Genomic DNA, 12,734 nt, shown 5'->3' on the forward strand with positions numbered 1-12,734 from the left:
GGCTGCATTCAAGCATCCAATCAGTTGAAGGCCTTAAGAACAAAAATTTCAGTTTTCTCAGAGAGAGGGAATTTTGTCTCAGGACTATAATGTAGAAATCCTGCCTAAGCTTCTAACCCTCCAGTCAGCCCTATGAATTTTGGACTTGCCAGACCCCACAGTTGAGGGCTCAACTGACCTCATAAAACAAATGAGCCAATTCCTTTAAAGATGTCTATCTGTCCATCTATGTATGTATGTATATGTAAATAGGTATGTCAGGCTCTGGTAAGCCTGAAGTCATAGAACAGGTCATCTAAACGCTTCAGGACCCCAGCCTGGAATCCCCTGGGAAATAAATCAGGAGATGTTCCACTGTGGGAAAGGAGGGGAGAAACTGCATCTCAGGCCTCTCCTACCAATCCAGTCTTTTTCTTGAAGAAGCCAGAATGAGCTAGTCTGTCCACCTACATGCTGTGACATGGGAGTGGTCACTAGATGTTTGCAAGATGATTGTACTCTCCAGTGTCTAAATCCTGATTGTTTCACAGCCAAATGACAAAATGAAATATGTTTTCCATATATAGATATAAGATATATATAAAGGGAAAGGAAGCTATATCTGTTGGTGGTATTTCTCTGACGATCCCCGACTGACACAGTTCTGTTGTTCTTATTGTGCTGTTTTTCATTGTTGTTGTTTGTTACTTTGCCTGGTATTAAGCGGAAGTGAAGTGTACAAGAATATATTTCTTGTACTATGAGGCCTTGGGCTTCCTTGGTAGCTCAGTAGTAAAGAATCCACCTGAGGTGCAGAAGCAACAGATTTGATTCCTGGGTCGGGAAGATCCCCTGAAGGAGGGCATGGCAACCCACTCCAGTATTCTTGCCTGGAGAATCCCCATGGACAGAGAAGCCTGGCGGGCTATAGTCTATAGGGTCACAAAGAATCGGACACGACTGAAGCAACTTAGCATGCACACACGCACTAGAAGGCCTTACTTTTGGAGAGTGAAATTCTGGTTATTAATAGAGTCAAAGGTGGAAGAAACAGACAAGAACCTTAAGTGCTGAATTGTGGTTGTGGTAATTGCTGAGAGAAGGAGAGGGTGCTGTGACCCCCTCCCCACCACCAGGGAAGTAATGGTGAGCTGAGCTCTAAAGCTCAGGGGCTGGGGGAGCAGGAGGGATGCTTCAGGCAGAGAGAATATATGTGAAGCACTTGGGACAACAATAAAGTGGACTTATTTTGAGGACCTGTGAAAAGGCAGGTGAAGCTAGAGGTTTAAGAGTCAGAATAGAGGGGTGAGGGATGAGACTGAGGGGTGGGCACGATCTTTGTCATGCTCTGTGGGCCCAGTGGAGACTTTGTCTGTTTCCTATGGCAACTGGACAGCCACTGCAGGGTAAGCAAAGGTGGGACGTGCTTGTTGAAGGAATGAAGGGTCATTTGAGTTACGGATATGATACAAGGAGCCTGGAGTTTTTGATGATTCTATACAACTGTCTTAATTTGAGAGACTTATTTATTTCCTGGTAGAACATATATATATATACACACACACACACACACACACACACATATACTTATATGTATTATATAATTATTTGCTGTTTTTTGCCCATTTACTATAAATAGAAAGTCTTAGGTGAGCAAAAATAGAGATCAAATTTATGATTTATAAGAAATGAAAAACAGTACCACTAATCACAAGTAAGTATGAAATGTATTTATTATTAAATTTGTTAAACAAAAAATTTTAAATCATTAGTAAAGTATAAGTAAAAGAAATTTTTCCAAAGTAATGACACAGATTTTATTATTGAAAGTTAATAATACATGTAAAGATTCCTAAAAATCTTCTTCAAAGATGCACATTATTATAAATATTACAAACCATCAAAATATCTGCCCATTGTTCATAATGGATGGTTGAATCATATATAGTTATAGCTAATCAAAAACCATTACAAATGTATTTACTGTCTTCAAACACTTCCATATTTCATTACAAATGGCCGATTGAACACTTCCACATCCATTACAGTATTATATTTCCATTCAATTTACTGGTAAGATTTCTTGAACAGCTACAGTTTAATAGTAGCTATTGTACATTATAAATATTTCATCACCTCTCTTTGGTAATCCATTTCTCATTTGCTTGCCAAAACTTATGAAGTGCTTATTAAACATTGATAAATAATATTCTAGCACATGGTATGAAATATTGTTGTCTTGCAAATCAGCTTATTGGTAAACCTTGAAGTTGGTGATGATTTAATCTGCATTATCCAGTCTTTGTACTTCATTATAAGCTATGAATGTTGCTGTATCATTGGATTGGGGAAACATGAATCATTTTCAGAGAAATCTTCACCAGTTTAAACAATTTTTCTGTTCTGTGGAGTCAATTATGTTTGCCTGTTAGTCTGTGAGGGAGAGCAAATAGGGCAAACAGGGATCTTTTCCACCTAGAAACTTCTCAGACTTGCAGGGAGTCTTCAGATGTACTGTGCCCTCATTTCCTTATGTATTTTCTTTATTTTGAGTCTCCTTCTTGTCAAGCTGGGTGTCATTCTGTTTAATATTTCCAAATTTAGTGGCTTGGATTGTTCTGCTATGAACTGAGATGTACATTTAATTGTTTGTGACAAGTAGAAATTCTGGACAAGAAAAAAATATTCTCTTTTACAGAATCACAGAATGTTAGACTTGAAAGAAAAGTTTAGGAACCATTTGATCTGGTAATGGTAATTTCGTGCTCCACCTACCCTCACCTTACCCTTTCATGGCAGACATTACTGACTGGACACGACAGTCCTGCTGAGCCTGGATTCAGTCTGTCTTCCAGGCTGCTACTATTTGTTGACTATTTATGGGACTTCAGGTGAAATCTATTTGCTGTCCCTAATAATGTCTGGCATTTCATTTTACAGGCAAGGAAATGAAAGCTCTTAGAAGTGAAATGATTTGGCCAAAGTCACTCATCTGGTTAGGGTCAGAGCAGGGGTTCAAGCCTAGGTCTTCTGAGTCTAGTACTAACTAGCATTTGTTTCATCATCCCCCATACAACTTTCTTGCCCTTACCTTTACCTCCAGAGGCCCTTCCAAATGGCAATCTTTATATCCTCATCCAATTTCAGTGTAGGAGATTGGAAATATTCTTAGTGCTCTGAATTAATTATTTGAATTGTGCAATCATTTTTTTTATTCCTAGGTTTGATGCTTTTCAGAGGAGGCTATAGATGAAGTATGGATATTCAGCAATATATATGGTAGAAAATATATTTTAGATATTAATGCATGTATCTCTAATATAAAATTATATAAAATATCAGTTTTATGTTGACTGCTTTTCACACTGGAGCCACTTATCTTAGTTCCAAATTCAAATTCATTTTCTAATGAGCAACTGAAAGAAAGGTTTTTTTTTAATTAGTGAAAAATTTTCAGGAAAGACAAGCATGATTGTCCTGTTTAGTAACAAGAAAAAGGATGACTGTCTTATATAATTTCTTATAAAACTCGAGACTATAGGGAGAAGAATGTTACTTTTTCTTTGGAGGAGGATAATAAAGGAACTAGTCTGATTATATCTGAATAGATGTCCAGTGTGGTACCAACTTTATGGTCCTGAGAATTGTAATGGGCCTCCTATTAAAAATCACATTAACCCTCTATTGATTCTAATGACTTGTGTCTTTGGGGAGTTGGATTTCTTTCTTTATCCCATATGGGACTTATTATCCAAAGGGAAAGTTAATAAGATCTCTTCCAGACCTATTTTGCCGTGAAGCCTTGTTAAATTCCAAGGCTAATAGGAAATGAATTGAGCTAATAAAAAGATACCTTAACAGTTAAAAAATCTTGGGGGAAATTTTTGAAAAGGCAATTGGCAATAGCTTTAAAGAGCAACCTTAAACATTAGCTACAGAACTCATAATGACCTGTTTTTTTCTTTTTATAATTTGCTTGTCCTGATGATATATGCACACTTCCATCTTATCTGTATTAGCTTCATGATTAACTATTTGGGATAGCATTCATGGAGTTAAGAAGTTATTTGTCAGTTAGCACAAAGTGCTGGTAATTAACTTCCTAAGACACCTCTACTGTTGGGCAAAAAATAGACTATAAATTTATATCATGTCATACCACATGACAGAAGCTCATCCATCCTCTGATTTCAAACAAGGTATTAGAAACAGGTTGAGTTTCTTGACAAATATAACCCAGAATTGACATTTATATAAGACCAATTCATTTTATAACAGTGATGACTCCCATTGAGAAGTATGCATAGCAGGTATTTTGAGCTGACTTGGAGTGCAGATTCTTGTAATTTGACATTGTTTCCAGGGACTCTTGGAAAAGTGAAGGCTAAGTCACAGGAAGCCTAGGGACTTCTAGTCACTGTTTATGGATACCTGGGGAACTCAGATGAGGCAGGAATGTCATTTCTACAATTTGTAATGGGTTGGTTGGCACAAACAGCATGATAGGAATCTGAGGAAAATGAGAAAAAAGTTTCCCATTCTTTGAACTAAAAAGTATGATGCTGCAGTTTTTTTTTTTTTTTTTTAAGGGAAAGTTAACAAAAGTAAACAGCAAAATTCCACCCATATCTCTTCTCAGAAGGATTTATTCTTTAAACTCAAACAATTAAGTTAAGGTTAATGTTCTTTAAAAAGTAATCTTTACTGGTCCATATCTGTGGCTACTGAGACTTGAACCACTTTGAATAGGGTATTTGTCTCTAAATAGAGATGGCTGGAGTTTTAAGTGTCCAGCACCAACATGAAAGTGTGAGGGACACTGACTTGGAATTAGAGGACCTTGATTCAAACCCCAAATCTTCTATTTAGTAGTTATATATCTTTGGATGTGTCACATGTCACATAACCTTCACTATCCTTAATTTTTCTTGTTTTTAAAAATGGAGTCAGTAATACCTGTCTTACTTATCCCATGGGGCTTCCCTGATGGCTCAGTTGGTAAAAAATCTGCCTGCAATGAGGAACACCTGGGTTCAGTCCCTGGGTCGGGATTATCCCCTGGAGAAGGGAAAGGCTACCCACTCTAGTATTCTTACCTGGAGAGCTCCATAGACTGTATAGTCCATAGGGTCGCAAAGAGTTGGATGCGACTGAGTGACTTTCTCTTTCACTGCTTATCCATAGGGCAGCTGCCTCAGGATCTGTCAAAGAAATTGATGATCAGTAAAGAACTAGACAGTTTTAACCAGAGAGGGAGTTCCAGCTGAACTTTATTTTTATTTGAGGAAGTGCAGTGAATTTCTCTCTATATTTCTTTTCTTCTTAACCATACTTGTAAGATCCACTAAACTTAAAAGGCTGCCATGAGAGGACTTAGGGATCATGACACCTTAGATGCTAAAGTGACCTTGCCATTCTAGGTCTATTCTAGATGTGATTTCATGCATTCCTGCATGGTTCTTTATATCTCATTATAAACTGTGTTTTGGATGGATCTATGAACCTAGAAGAATCCATAGTTCAGTATCTTTGGTGAAATGGATAAATTGATAGAACTCTTGAGGCAATGAAAAAGTTATATAGTAGGTATATTCTATTTTTGAGGCCAATTATGTTTTACAAGCTTGTAGTCATTACCAATAACACAAGCCACAAGGAAAAGAAAACCCAAATCCCAACATTCTCAAATGCAATCTTTGTGACACCAGACTTATTATGATAGAGGTAAGGGACTCAGCTGATTGTTCCACCTCTTCCTTTACTTATTGTTGAGCATGTATTGATGGGAGAGTAGCAATAGCCAGCAGCCCCTGCAGCAATGCCACATGCTCTTTGTTGAAGGTGTCTTAGGCAACAGGCAGGACACTGGATGTTTACATGCATTTCACATTTTCTCCTCCTAATAGCCCTGTCACATACTCCTGACAGATCCCCTGTTTTATGGATGATGGAGTGAGCTTAAAAAGGTTAAATAACTCACCAAAAGACACATGGTTGGCAGGTAGAGATGGCAGGATATGAAACCTGGTGGATCTGACTCGAGAGTCCACACAGTTCAGATCTCTAGACTGCACTTTCAACCCCCCAAATTGTGAATATCTTTCATTTATGCTCCAAGATACTAACTTCTGGTATGATTCACTGGAATCTGAATCATCTGGTTCTTTCATATTAATTTACTTTTTTTTCTTTATTGGAATAACAGAAGGGAAATAAGGGAAAGAAGGAAGGAAGGAAAGATGAAAAGGAGAGTGAAAGAGAAAGAAAGACAACCTCACCTAGGTTAAATCAGTTTTTGAGGATTTTAGTTCTTATTTCTCAACTATATGGTATACTTCTGTTTTAAAAAATTATCTGTTCTCCTTCTGTAACCAATTTGTTAATCATGTTTTGGTGACTGACTTTTGGGCACATTTCCCAGAAACTTTAAGGTAACCCTTAATAAACACTAATAAGTCTGCATGCAGAAGCAGCCTATTATTATTCATGGACAGTATTACATAGAATTAAACTTTTGGAAACTGCACCAAACACATTCAGCTAGACATGAAAGTAAGCTGAATTTCCATTTGGTTTGCTTCTTGCTGAGCCTTCAAATTATAAAGTGAAGCAAAGCCAAAAGATTAATACAATGAAAACAAAGATTGGGAAATTAAATGACACGATGCAATTTTCTGCCTCATCGGGCTGGCACCAATAATATGCAAAGGAAAGTCTGCTTAGTGTTGGTTAGCTGCTGTGTAAATGCGGGACAATCAGTCTCCTTCTCGAGGGAGACTATTTTCTTGAATCATATAGCCATTGACTCTTCCAATTACTAGAGCCCCCATGCGCAGTTCAGCTTTATCTATTGTTTTTTAACTTTCTACTCTGCCGTGGTATTATTAGTATTAGCGTTTACACAGGTACATGATTTTACATTATCTGAAATATTTTAGTGATAGCTTTTGGACATGTATAAAAGCCTGGAGCCTACTGCCACCCTCATAATTAAATAATAATAATACTTTATAAAATGGGCCTTTATGGGTAGTTGAAGGCCATAATAGTCTATCTTGAAATCACACCTATCAGAGAAACATTAGCTCATGGTTGATGGGTCACATCTGGGCTTCTATTGGCATGCCACCCATAATGTATCATTGCTGATCATTGTCAAGATTTGTTCTAAAGTGATTTGGGTGATAAGAAATGGCTCTAAGCTATCCCTAATGCTATTTGAAATTACTTTTGTCACAGTTGTATTCAAAGGGTGTTATATCTACACTACCACATTCATGATGATTTCTCCAGAGGATGATTCAGACATCCTCTGGAGAAATAAATTGTTCATTAACTTTCAAATTTTCCTCTACCTCTGACAGACAGTATAAACCAGTCAACAGTAATCAATCTCCTGCAAAGGGCAAAGCACATACTTGATCAGAAGAAGGTAAAATAAAGAACAGACTGCTGCAGGCCTCCAGCACCTTGGAGAGAGATTATTCTCTCGGTGTCATTCCTGGGTCAACTGGAGACACCAAACAGAAGTTGAGAGAGTGGTCACCTACCTACTTTCTCTAGGACCCAAGGCCATCATTAGGATTCTTGTTCTTTTCTGCCAAGTGCCTATTCTTACAAAGGGAGAAAGTGTGCAAACATGTTCGTACATATTTGTTTTCATTAAGGCAAAATGTTCAAAGAAAATAATATCTACTACAGAAGATAATCGAGTCTCTATCTGTTTGATGAACTTAAGTTACTCTTTCAACTCTAGAGTTTCCTATAAACATTCATTTTTCGAAGTCTATTCTAGACTTTTTTTTCCCCTTCAGATTTCTCAAGAGTCCCTGGAGATACTGATTTTGAGCTTTCCATTTAAACAATCAAAATGCTTAAAAGATGTGCAAAGTTCTTTCAAATATGGCATATGCAAATCAAAGCTGCTAGATGGTTAAGCATCCAGAAATGGGAGGAGGAAGGTTGGGATAAAGCAGACAGAGGAGAGTGAAATGTTGAGAAAGGATTCTTATTGTTGCCAAATTTTATTTTCTGTTTCCTTTTTGCTGTTTTTTGAAGGTAGACATTTGAATTTTAAAATGATTAGCTTGGGATTCACTCAATTTTTGCATAAGTACATGCGTTGTTTTTCTTTTTGGTTGCTTTCTAATTTGTATCTTACTTCCTCCCAAATACGATTGGTATGGAGATACTCAAAACCTGCTTTGGGGCCATCTGCTTTGAGACTTTCTGATGTGGTAATTTTGAAACATGATACTAAGCCCTGAAAATAATGAAGCTGAAAGACTGTAGAGCTCATCTTGGGTCTTTGTTAAGATGTTTTTGTTTTCTTAACAGAAATAAGCCACCTTTACCCTATAAAAAGAATCTTTGTAATTTGTACAAAATTCTATAATGAACTTAGGATCCACATTATTTTACTTGACAGAAATGTGCTGAAATGTGTAATATCACCTTAGGACCTTGATAGAATGCACAGAGACTGAAAAATTTATTTTTAGTTTAAGTATTAAAATTAAAGTCTTGAGTTTTCTTTACTGCCTTTCTGGAGACAGTGTGGCATGAATAAGTGCATTGGTTCTGGAGTAGGACTGCCTTGATTTGCATCTGGTCTCTACCACTTATCATTGTTGATCTTAGGTGAATTACTTCACCTGTCTGTGCCTTGGTTTCTTTACCTGTAGGATAATGATAATAATAGGACCTTTCTCATAAAGTTGTTGTGAGTACAAATTGAGTTAATACATGTAAAGTGCTTAGAACAGCCTCTATATCTCATCCCAGATGTTTTTTCCTCATCTAAAATATAATGAAGAAATTCAGGGAGGAGGGAGGAGGGTTCAAAACTAATACAATATTGTAAAGTTTAAAAATAAAATAAAATTAAAAAAATATAATGAAGAAATTCAAGAAAAATAAAGGTCAAGAAAAAGATGGTGGAAAGCCCTTAATGATTAGTAACAGTTTTCCAGCTGTGAATACTGCTTTTGATTTTCTTTATCCAATATTGCAGACTCTTGATGCTTTTATTGCCTGGTTGGAAGAAAAAGAAGAAATGAAATGCAAAAGTACAATGAGCAGATTTTAATAGCGTGCCTTCCCAGATGAAGGAGCATTACAAGTGCTTCAGTCTTCAACATAATCGATGGTTGCTGAACTTAATAATAATGTGTTTTGGCTTTATCCAGCTTTTTGGCTCAGTTAAAGAGAAACATGATCCTTAGTGCATTGTCAAGGAAAAAAAAGCTTTATGAAATTTCAAGGGACCTGAACATTTCCACAGTGGTTCAAATTTCTCATAAAAAATATTGTATCCTGAAAAGATAAATAAAGAAAGATTTGGGGAAGTTTAACTTTCTAGAGCATATCTAACTATGCTGTTTGGCTATCTCTAAAAAGCTTTTGTATGAGACCGATGGTGGAAATTGCTACAATTTCCTTGACTTCAGCTGAATTTTTGCTAAATCATTTATCTCCAATGGTCTATAAATTGATGTGGATGTCCCTATTCTCAGCTCTGCATGATTCATTCCTATTGAAACATCTTCCTGTAATGCGTTGATTTTTCCATTTCTATGACAATGATGGAGTTTGGAGGTTTTTTTTTTTTAACCCCAAATACGTAAAATGACAGGCAGAGCATAAAAGTCTATAGGATTCATTTTTATTTAAATTAAATATATTTTGATAATGACTCTGTAAATGACACTCTGTAAAATCAACACTTGTTGTTGTCATGTGGAAACATAATTTGAAGTAGAGTTTTGAGATGCCAGTGGTGGTTCAATGATTCACACTTCATTGAGTTACAGAAACAGGAGTTAGCTCTGCTACAGCAGTAATTCTCAAGTAAACCACTCCAGAAATCACAAAGTCTGACCACCCTAAGGTTATTTAGTATAGTCCATAAACTTTAGACTTTTACTTCACTTGGTCCATCTGACACTGAAGGGTTAAAGATGAGCTTGGGAAAATAACGGGAGTTTGGAGGACATGTCCTCAAGCTTTTAGCATTCGTGGCAGTTTGAGTCACACCACTTTTTATTAAATGATGCATAATTCAGTGATAAATTGGTTTAGCTCTGCCTGTTACAAGTCAGGCCTGAGGTTTTACAGGGGTCAGTCTAGAGGCACCATGGCAGTTTCATGTCATTAGTTTTCATTCAGTTGCAATGTGTAACCACTCTAGCACATGTCTTTCATTAGTGGGTACAATGCATGCTTTGTGTGTGAACATCCTTAGATGGTAAAAGCCAATTTAGAGCTTTCTCACCTTCCTTTTATGTCAGTGGATTCCATCAGACCCACATGTGTGTGGAAGTAAAGGTTTTTGTGGTGGGGTCAGACTCATTTCCCATTTGCATTGCATCCTGCCCTGCTGATCCAGGCTAGAAGCTTTCTCTGAAGTTAATGGGTGTTGAGCTCTGAATAAGACCATGGTGTCAACTTGCCAAACTTCCTCCTCTCTCGAGTTCAGAAAGCTCTTGTAATTCCACTTCCTTTATAAAGCTTTCTTTTGCTAAGTGGAAGACAGTGAGTTATTTTTTTCCATTAACTCAGATATAAAACCCAGACTTTTTTTTTCTTTCTACACATGCACCCCTTGCCCGCCCCCTACTGGTTCAAATATAGCTAGCAGTGTAAGTAGCTTTTGATAAGATTGGTGTTTGTAAAATAGCTAATTACCTGCATGTTGATTAGTCCCTCCTGGTCATATACATCAGGCATTACTATAAAGCTAGAAATTTAAACATTGTACAGATTATCTACAGTAACAGTAAACACATGGCATTTTATAAAATGGATAATCATGATTTCTGTCTTGTTCAATCTCTCCACTCCTTTTTTAGAATTGTCTTTTCAGTTGAGATTAGATTTGTTTGGGGGAGAGTAATGCAGGTGCAGTAAGACAGGCTCTCTGAGCAGGTCAGTTAGTTACTCTGTGCGCTCAGTGCCTGTTCCTGAATCTGGTCCAGTTGAAGGAACGTGACTTTGAATTTGGACCAACAGGAAGTCACATCTGGGCTCTATTACTTCTTGCATATATGATATATGATAATGTGATTATCTGAGCCTCTGTTTTCTTAGTTGAAAAGTGGATATCATAATGTTTCTCTCTGGAATTGCTGTAATGTTAAATGAGATAATATATGTAAGTATGCCCAGAGAGGTAGCTGGCATACAGCCAGCACTCATTCATTCATTCAGCGAGTATTCTGAGAATGTGTTTATGTACCAGGTGCTGTTTGAAGTGTGGAAGATTCAGTAGTAAATGAAAGAGAGAGACACACAAAATGTTTATAGTGAGATAAGAAGGATAACACACACAGTAAATTGTGTATTATAGTGGGTGTTAGACAGAGTTAAATGCTATGGAGAAAAACAAAGTAAGGTATGGAGTATAGCTGCTGCTGCTGCTGCTGCTAAGTCGCTTCAGTTGTGTCCGACTCTGTGCGACCCCATAGACGGCAGCCCACCAGGCTCCCCCGTCTCTGGAATTTTCCAGGCAAGAGTACTGGAGTGGGTTGCCATTGCCTTCTCTGTTGGAGTATAGCATTGCCGGGCAATTCCAGTATGTAGGATGGTCAGGAAAGTCTTCTCTGGGAAAATGGCATTTGAGCCAGGACTTGGAATAGGTGAGTGAGTAATTCATGTGAATATGTTCCGGGGAAGCCATCCAGAAGAGAAGTGGAAGGAGTGCTTGGCCAGTGTAGTGGAGTCAGGAGTAGTAAGGGATGAGGCAAGAGGGTCCATTTCCCTTAGTACTTGTAGGTCATTGTGAGGACATTGTGCATATGTGTGTGTTAAGTCACTTCAGTTGTGTCCGACTCTTCATGACACTATGGACTGTAGCCCGCCAGACTCTTTTATCCAGGGGATTCTCCAGGCAAGAACACTGGAGTGGGTTGCCATGCCCTCCTCCAGGGGATCTTCCCAAAGCAGGGATTGAACCTGTGGTTCTTACATCTCCGGCATTGGCAGGCGAGTTCCATAGCACTAGTGCCACCTGGGAAGCCCTGTGAGGACATTGCTTTTATATAAAAAGGGAGAATAATTGAAGGGTTTTGTTCAGAGGAGTGATGTAATCTGATTTAGTATCATAAGGTGAATTCTTCTGGCAACAGTCTCTGAGTTGTATGATTGTAGTACTCTTGCCTGGAAAATGCCATGGATGGAGGAGCCTGGTAGGCTACAGTCCATGGGGTCTCGAAGAGTTGGACATGACTGAGCGACTTCACTTTCACTTTTCACTTTCATGTATTGGAGAAGGAAATGGCAACCCACTCCAGTGTTCTTGCCTGGAGAATCCCAGGGACGGGGGAGCCTGGCGCGCTGCCATCTATGGGGTTGCACAGAGTTGGACACGACTGAAGCGACTTAGCAGCAGCAGCAGCAGCAGCAGCAAGCAGTAGATTTATTTTGGAAATGTTCTTAGAAACAAAATCTCTGAGGAAGCTATGGAGCAGGAATGGGCAGAGGAAGAAGCTGAAATACAGTATAATTGAGATGGAGGCCTTAGATGATCCACAGGGAGTCTTGGAGCTGGCATAGCCCCCTAGTGTCATCCACAGTTAAGGAAAAGGAGTGGGACTTTTTTATTCCCACGTTAATTAGTCCTTGTTTCTACCTTAAGGAAAAGCATAAACTTCACTGAGGCAACTCCTGTTGGATGAGGGCAGTTCCAAGAGGGAAGACAGTTGGCATCTGATGTTCCCGGCTGCTGGGATAGCGAGTTCCTCAGCCCGGAAGGTGGA

This window comes from Bos indicus x Bos taurus, chromosome 9 (genome assembly GCF_003369695.1).
Source record: "Bos indicus x Bos taurus breed Angus x Brahman F1 hybrid chromosome 9, Bos_hybrid_MaternalHap_v2.0, whole genome shotgun sequence".
NCBI classification, from domain to species: Eukaryota; Metazoa; Chordata; class Mammalia; order Artiodactyla; family Bovidae; genus Bos; species Bos indicus x Bos taurus.